Here is an 8,288-nt window from a genome sequence, read left to right as displayed (position 1 = left end):
TCCATCTGCCCCCCCTCTTAGGTACCCACATTAATTTCTGAAAGGATTTAGTATGGTTTGATTTTTCCCCAAGAAGATTCACTTTGGATTATGTCCAGCAATTTTTTTTCTCTGTGTGGAAAGATTTTATTTATTTTAGTTTTTTCACTATGAACATTTTCAAACACAATATTGGAGAGAACAGTATTATTAACCCTTCATACCTTATCATTCAGCTTACATCAGTTGTCAACTTTGCTTTTTGTTTTACCTGCCCTCCACATGGTGTGTGTGGGGGGTCATGGGGTATTTTAAAACAATGCTTATTTTTATTTTTAGGAACAAATTTTTTTTTAAAAATTATAATAGGATATAATACCTCCCATTTACCATCAGCTATGAGCCATAGCACTAGCAAGGAAATTTACAAGTATCATTTCTAGTCCTACCAACAACACTGTAAAAGTAAATTATTCCCATTTTATAGATGAGGAAATTGAGGTTCTGCCTCAATTGTATATAAAAGAAAGTAGGCTAAATGGTGATATATTAGTTACGATGTCGTCTCAACTATGGTAACAGAGAAGCCCCAAATGCAATAATCTGAACAATTTGTTTCTTTCTCTCCCATGTAAAAGTGCAACTAGATCCAGACCATTTGTAGGGTTAGCATGGTGGCGTGATAGCAGTAGAGACACAGGCTTCATCTCTCATGTGGTTCAGCTGTTCTCAACCCCACAGAGCAAGATGGCTGCTTAGGTGTCCATCAGCATGTGGAAAGCAAAAGGGAATAGTGGAGGGCAGGCCCATGCCCTGGAAGGGCAAGATCCTGCAGCTGCACACGTAACTTCTACTCATCAACCACTTAAGAACTTAACCACATGGTCACACCTGCAAAGGCGACTGGGAAATACAGTCTTATTTTGGGCAGCTTATGACCAACTGAAAAACAGGGATTCTATTCTAAGGGAAGAAAAGGGGACAACCAGGAGTGCTTTCATGGATGGAAGAAAGGGTTCTTTTGAAGTCAAGGGCGTGGTTTTAAGTTCTTTATGTTGGCTTCAATGGTGATCCATTTAGGAAACCTAATGGAACCTGGTTAAATTGGAGATAGAAGTCTTTTGGTGATGAAGGACTTCAGTTATTTAGTCCTTGTGCCCATGAGTTTTTCTTTGTTCATTTTGTTGTTGGTGTTTAGAACACTTATAACCATACTAGGCTTTCAAAATGAAATTTATTGTAACAGTCAATTTACATTATGGGATTTAATTCCATTATTCATAATGGAGAGACCCCAATTATATACTATCACAGCCCTGCCAATGATGGATTTGGATTCAGCGCTACTCTTTTCCTGGGCAGCTATGGACAAATTATTTACTTTCTCCAAGCCCCCTTCTTTCTTTCTACAAAATAAGGAAACTGTTATCGACCTCAATTGTTGGGAAGATTAATTAGATGATGGGTGATAGTTCTTGGCACACAGTGAACATTTGACAAATTGTGTCTCTGTAACGTGTGTGTGTGTGTGTGTGTGTGTGTGTGTGTATGTATGCAATATCTCCTCACTAATCCTACCCTGTTTAATTCCTATCACTTCTAAAAATAATTATTATAGCATTTTCAAACCTGTCATTTAATTTGGGCACCACAATACCCTGTGAAATAGGTACAGCAGCTGGTACCTATTCTACTCTCCTAGATTAGGAAGTACAGGCTCAGGGACATGGATTCTCTTGCCCAAGGGCATGTCTTCCCTCTTGACTAGATTTTTTTCCATGTGCATTAAACCTACTCCACGGACTCCCATCTTAAACAAATGACAAAACATGCTCTCTTTCAACCCACAACCTTCTACTTCCCCCATCTCTTGATTCCTCTTTCAGCTAAGCTTTTCAGACACTGTCTGCTCCTGCTGCCTCCATGTCTTCACTTCCAATTTACTCATCAGCCCACCCCCTTTGACATTTGCCTCTTCACTAAATTTGCTCCTGGCAAGAGCTTGACCTTCTTACCACCCCAGATAATCTCATCCATTTTTGTGGTTTCAGATGCCAGCCCAGAAGTTCATCACCAGCTCATACCACCTTGCTGAGCTCCAGTCACAGCTACTGTTGGGGTGAGAGTGGGGACAGATTAGAACCCTTTCCACAAGACTCTACTGTAAGAAAAGAGACCATGAACCATAGTGGCAATAGGATTAGAAAGGGACTCATGAGTAGGAAAGATGCTGGGAAGGATTCCCAGGACTTGGAGATTGAATGGCCAGGGGGTAATGAGGGAGAAGGGAGAGTCCAAGGTAACTCCAAGATTTTAACATTTGCTGCCTGGGATAATGTTATTGACACTCCAGGGAAAGATGAAGGAGACCTGTTTGGGGAGCAAAATCATACACAACAAAAGGCCTGAATCTGGATTCAGGGGGCACATCTACATGGAAAAGTGAGGCTTTTTCCTTACAGTTTTCTACTCCTGCTGAACCAGGCGCACAGCCCTTCCCCACCTCCCACGAGGGCCTCCCTCCCACAGTATCACTCTCTGCTTGAGACATAGACAGAAGGAAACTATTTTTGCATTTTTGCTTCTCCACTGGGGTAAGTCACTCTCACACTCTACAAGGAGCCAAGGGTAGAAATTTTTCAGAGCATTTGTATAGAATCCCAGGCTCCTGGAGGCGTTTCTGACAGGTTTTCTAAAAAGCAGGCAACAGGCAGACATGTGTGTGACGCTGTCACTTTAGCTCCTACACCAGACAAAACATAAGGTGACCTGCAGGTGGAGTCGGCTGCACCAGGCACTTTCTCAAGGTTTCGTTCATAAATAAAACCTATGATTCTACAATTCTAGGAGCTAGGCTTTGGAGCTTCAAAAAAAAAAAGGAAGAGAAAAAAAAAAAAAAACGCTGAAGAATTCAACCACCTCTGAAAAATTTGAATATCTGAAAACTGTCTCGAATCAGGGACCAATGAAGTTGTAGTTAATGGATTTGGCCACAGGGGGGCAGCATACACAAACTCACCTTTTCTTACACCAGTCCGGTTTCGCTTTGGGATTTTCGTTCCACTGCCACGACCCTACCACAGACCCTGAATTATTCATGCTGGTGTCTAACCTCCACACCACTCATCTTCATCACCTCATTTCGTGCACAAGAATATAAAGGGCCACATACTGTCTGAAGCCCTCTGATAATTTCCTTGCAATGTGGTCAGTTAACACACAGAAAGGGTCTTTCCCACACTTTTCCCTGCTCACTCCAGTTTACCCCGTCTAACTTACCTTGTCTCCCCAAGCACTAGCCAGGGTCTCCCTGGACGCTTTCCTGGCTGCCTTCTGACTTCTATGCAGCCACCAGCAGTACCTTCAAGATTCCAAGTGAGTGACGGGGACACAAGGGATTGGCCAACAAGGGGGACGTCCAGCAGTGGTGGCTTATGAGCTCCCATCAGATGGCTTGTAAACTGCTGGGGCAGAATTCTGACTTTTAGTAGACCTGGAGTGGCATCCACGTATCTGCATTTTAAAAGCTGCAGGTAGTCCACTGGCCATACTTTGAGAAATATGTATGTATGTATTTATTTATTTATTTAATTATTTATTGGCTTTGTGGCCACAGATGTGTCACCGTGTTTCCCCGAAAATAAGACTGGGTCTTAAATTAATTTTTGCTCCAAAAGACGCATTAGGGCTTATGTTCAGGGGACGTCCTCCTGAAAAATCATGCCAGGGTTTATTTTCCAGTAAGGTCTTATTGTCGGGGAAACATGGTAATTCATCTGTCTCCATGTTCTTTGCAGAAAATGGGGAGAATTAAGTAAAATCGTGTAGACCGAGTTCTTCCTTAGCACAGGGGTTGGCATTTGGACATGCCCACCACCTGTGGGCATTTCCTGCTGTTTTCTAGGGGTGGCTGATCCACTGAGTTTGGAGGTTGGGGTCAGGCAGTGTCATGGGGCTGTTGTGTATCCCGGGCTGCACGTGGCTGCACAAGTGTGAGGGGCGCCCACCTCTGAGCCAACCTCATGAAGAGCATCCTCCAAAACTGTGAGACCCCAATCCTTCACAGGACACAGTGAAGAAGTTTGGGGCTGGGGCTCTGGAGAGGAGCTCTGAGGATGTGTGTGTTTGTGTGTATATGTGGTGGGGGCTGGTGGGGAGATGCTGAATACACACTAGGTTTTGACCTTATGCTAAGTCCAGTTCACCTCCTCCTACTCAGGAGAAAGTCTGGAATCTTTCTAGTGATGGGGGAAAGGGTTGCTAAGTACCCTGAAAGCACTGCCTCGAATCTCACCACCCAGTGCCATCTTTGTTTGGGGAGCAAAGTGGGACGATGTGAGGCAGCTCAGGAAAGGCTGCCCAGGTCCTATGACTGATCTTGTGCCACCCTCTGGTCCTGCCCTATCACAGCGCAGGGCTCTGGTCTGTGGTGTTTAGTTCTGCCAACTCCCCTGGTGATATTCCCCTGATCTCTGGTGCCCTAAAAGAGGCTGGGCACCTTAGGACATTGAGAAATGGGGAACGACCCAGGTGCTGAAAGACTAGGAGGCAGGTCCAGTCTCCTGCTCGGAAACATACCTGGAGGCTAGAGAGGAAACAGCAGCCTGGACATGTGACCTCCAAAAGTCTGCAGGTGGAGTGGAAGGAGGAGGGAGAAGGGGTAGGAATTGGGAGTCAACTACTCACAGGGGGCACGGAACAGCAGAAGACCCCATCTGGGGTCAGGGGCTGACAGAGATGGCCCCCAGGTGTGCAGGAGCAGCTCAGGGAATCGGAGGCTGCGTCTATTTCAGAGTTTATGGTAAGAGGCTGGGGCAGGCACACACTCAGCACCACAGAGAACGCACCCCACCCTTTAAGGAAGTGGGGAGGAGAGCAGCAGGGGTGTGGTTAACTCGAAGGAGGAAAGGGGAAAACACAAACCTGTCAGCCCTCTTACTCAGTGGAGGCTTTCGGAGCTGCCACAAGCCCCTTACCTGCCATAGCGCCGACTCACCTGTACCTGCACAGCCCCCCGCCTCACCTGGCCCAGCCGAGAGCCGCCGCCGGAATCGGCGCTTCCTTCCGTGAGTCCCCTCCGGTGATCGGGTCTGAGCACCAGCCAGAAGTTGGCGGCTGGACGACGTGGAAGGGGTGGGGGTGGGGGGGGGGGTGCTCCGGAGATTGTGGGTACCTGGACGGGACCCGAGTTCCTGCTAAAGCAGCCTGGGACCCAGCAGGCGGAGCTGCGGGTGCAGTGACCTCCGGGGCTTCCTAGCCTTCCGTATGGGGAGAGGGAGACTGTTTTTGGAGTTAATTTGAGACTAAAGGGTGTTTCTCCCTCTTTGTCCTCTTAACATACTCAGCCTGGGGAGGCTGGGGTGATGAGGAGAAAGCAGCGATGAGGAGAGGCAGCCTGCCGCTAAAGGTCAGATCCGAGAGCAACAAGCAGGGCTTTTCAGAACCCACTTCAGCTCCTGCCTTGGAGCCGCTCTCTGCGCCCTGCTGTCTCTCCGCTCCCCATGCCCTCACACCCCCACCCTGGCCACACGCCCAGGTGCAGCCCACTCTGCCTGCATCCACCTCTTGTCCCCAGAAAGGGCATCTTTTGAATCAAGCCCTGACTCGAAGCTAGCAGAGGTCTGCAAGGGAGATAGAGGCAGAACTGGTGTGTGTGTGTGTGTGTGTGTGTGTGTGTGTGTGTGTGTGTGTGTTGTGGACACTAAAGTTAATGCTCGCGCCACCACGCTGGTCCTTTGTGAAACTACTTTCTGAATGCTGCTAAAGGGTTAAGTTCTGTGCTGCCTTCTCCTGCTGTCAGGCTGTGCGTGGGCAAAGCCTTGGTGGGTGAACAGGGAACATATGGGTGATGTGCTGAGCCCACCGAATCCCACCACCTGCCCTAACCCTCAGCCATCTGATACCAGCATCTCCCCACACCCCAAAGTTGGAGCTCAGTCCAATTAGGCTCCTTTCAGGGGGACAAGGGGAGGAGAGTGGAAGTTTGGACACCGGGGTCTTTTGCAGGAGGATTTGTAATCCAGAGGAGGAGGATATTTTCGTGACCTGTAGCTGGACTTCAGATGACAGGGGCAGTTGGTATGGCATGATCAGGAAAGGGGCCTGAGGAGGCCCCTCCATGTGTGGCTGCTCTCCCCTCACCTGAGTCCAGGCCAAGACATGCAGTTGTGGACCTAATTCCAGCCTTTCACAACTCCTCTGGGGTAGAGAGATGAGGCAGATGAAAAAATGAGTCAAGTGGAAGGGAGGAAGGAAGTAGTCACATTCAGGAGGCCTAGCTCTGGCAGGACATTCTGAATTCATTCATTCACTCACTCATTCATTCATTCATTCATTCATTCAATAAGCACTTACTGACCCTACCTGAGGCCAGGTGCTGATGTTGGTGCTGGGTGTAGGGAGACAACAGTGTATGTGACCCAGCCCCTGCTCCCCAGAGCAGTGCGGAAAGTGATGGGTGCCTCAGTGGGAATGAGCAGGGTGCTAACTAACCCCGTGCTGGAGGGTTGTGGGAGGAGATGGTCAGGGGTGCACCCAGGAAGGCTTCCTGGCAGAAGTGACTCGAAGTGGAGACCGGAAGGATCAATAGGAATTAGCCAGTGAGGGGAATAAGGGGGAAGAATGGCACAGAGCACAGCAAGTGCCAAGACCCGAGGCCAGAAGCAGCGTGAGGCATCCGGGAAACTGAAAGTACCTCAGAGTGTTCAGAGCATGGAGAATGCAGAGGTGAGGTGAAGCAGGAGAGGTAAGTGGAGACAGCTCCAGAAGGGCCTGCTGAGGCTGCCATGGCAACTCCTGTTGAAGCAACACTTGGGACCTGGAGCCGGGCGTGAGACTTCCCAGCATGCTTTCCACTCTAGGATAGGGTTGCCAGATTTAACAAATAAAAAATACAGGTCACTCAGAGTTGAATTTCAGATAAGCGATGAATATTTTCCAAGTATAAATATGTCCTGTGCAATATTTGGGATGTACTTATACTTAGACATTATTCATTGTTTATCTGAAACTCCAGTTGACCTGGGTGACTGATATTTTATTTGGCATATTTTATTTCTCCTGTAGGAGAAAGCTGAGGGTGCTACTATGCTGGGAAGTGAAGGATGGGTAGTGTCCAGGGGCCACGAGAACAGTCTCAGGACAGATTTCACTTGTAACCAATCCTGGATTCCAGTTTGGGGCTCCTCCACTGATTGACAATGCCATTTCTTTAAAAAAAAAAAAAAAAAAAAACAACCCAGTATCAATTCCTTGGTCAGCTTGTTCATCTACTGAAAGACCTCAGAAAGAAATCAGGCTTGTGTTGGACCTGGGTTCCAATCCCAGCCCGGCCACTTCCCCGCGGTGAGGCCTCATGTAAACCATTTAGCTTTTCTGAGCCCCAGAATCTTTTCTGAAACAAGGACCAGCGTGGTTGGGAGGATCCGTGATAATGTATGTCAATCACCTAATGAGTGCCAAACTGGTAGATACTAACTTCTGTAACACCTTCTCAGGGTCACCCAAGTAACATCCCCAAAGTGCTTGGGGCTCATTTATTTCCATTTATATTTATTGAGCACTCAGAGGTCCCAGGGGAAATAACGTGGTGGGGGTTCTGCTTCTAGTGAGAGTGTAAGCTTAGCTCCTGAGCAGAGAGGGAGAGCCTGAATCACATTTTCAGCTTTGCTATTCCCTTCCTATATGACCTGCTGCACGAGGAGGAGATGCCCACCCCTCCAGGTGGATGACAGTGGGTGGGGGAGAGGGAGTGGCTCAAAGGAGAATTAACTGAAGGGAAATGTGAATGAATGGAAAGAGAATCCATATAAAATACCTAGCACAGTGCCTGACCGTCATTATTCCCGTTTTTTTATAATGAGTATCTTATTAGAAAATTAGAGCTCAGGGCTAGACGAAGTAAGGATGCCTTGTGAACCACGTTTTGACTTTAATGGGAGCATTTGTAAGAGGAAATTAGGGGCCCCTAAAAGGGAACCTGAGGGAGTTAAGAATTTGTTAAGAGAAAGAGGAAATGGAAAGTGTGTTTCCCTTGTGGTAACCACTGGGTTAAAAATGGTCTCTCTTTCCAGAGTCTAAATCTCCCCACCCCCCTGCCCATTAATAACCAGTTTGTTCCCAGCTCTTCAGAGCAGCACTTGCCAGTGTTTAGAGAACATAGCATAGCGTTCTATGCCATGAGATAGTTATAGATGTTCCATTGATGAAACATTCAAATGAGCCTGCTTGGAGATTTGTCATGCATATTTGCACAGTCAAGGTTATGATAAGTCCTGCAGAAAAGACATCTGTATCACTGGGCTTACATT

At 47.5% G+C, this 8,288-nt stretch overlaps 1 protein-coding gene across 2 annotated transcripts in view; it reads left to right on the top strand.

The window, feature by feature from the left end:
- The first annotated feature begins 4,854 nt into the window (after positions 1-4,854).
- Positions 4,855-8,288, top strand: part of PTK2B (protein tyrosine kinase 2 beta) — a 108,641-nt gene continuing 105,207 nt past the window's right edge. Inside the window, exon 1 of one of the 2 annotated variants that reach the window (XM_019733126.3) lies at positions 4,855-5,045. The gene's annotated coding sequence lies outside the window, so the exon portion shown is untranslated. The remainder of the gene's footprint in view (positions 5,046-8,288) is intronic. The other variant, XM_019733123.3, reaches the window with a different exon arrangement.

This window comes from Rhinolophus sinicus, chromosome 15, assembly GCF_057876585.1.
Source record: "Rhinolophus sinicus isolate RSI-liver-muscle chromosome 15, RSI-T2T, whole genome shotgun sequence".
NCBI lineage: Eukaryota > Metazoa > Chordata > Mammalia > Chiroptera > Rhinolophidae > Rhinolophus > Rhinolophus sinicus.
The sequence above is the reverse complement of the archived record's forward strand: the minus strand, read 5'-3'. Positions and strand labels throughout refer to the sequence as shown.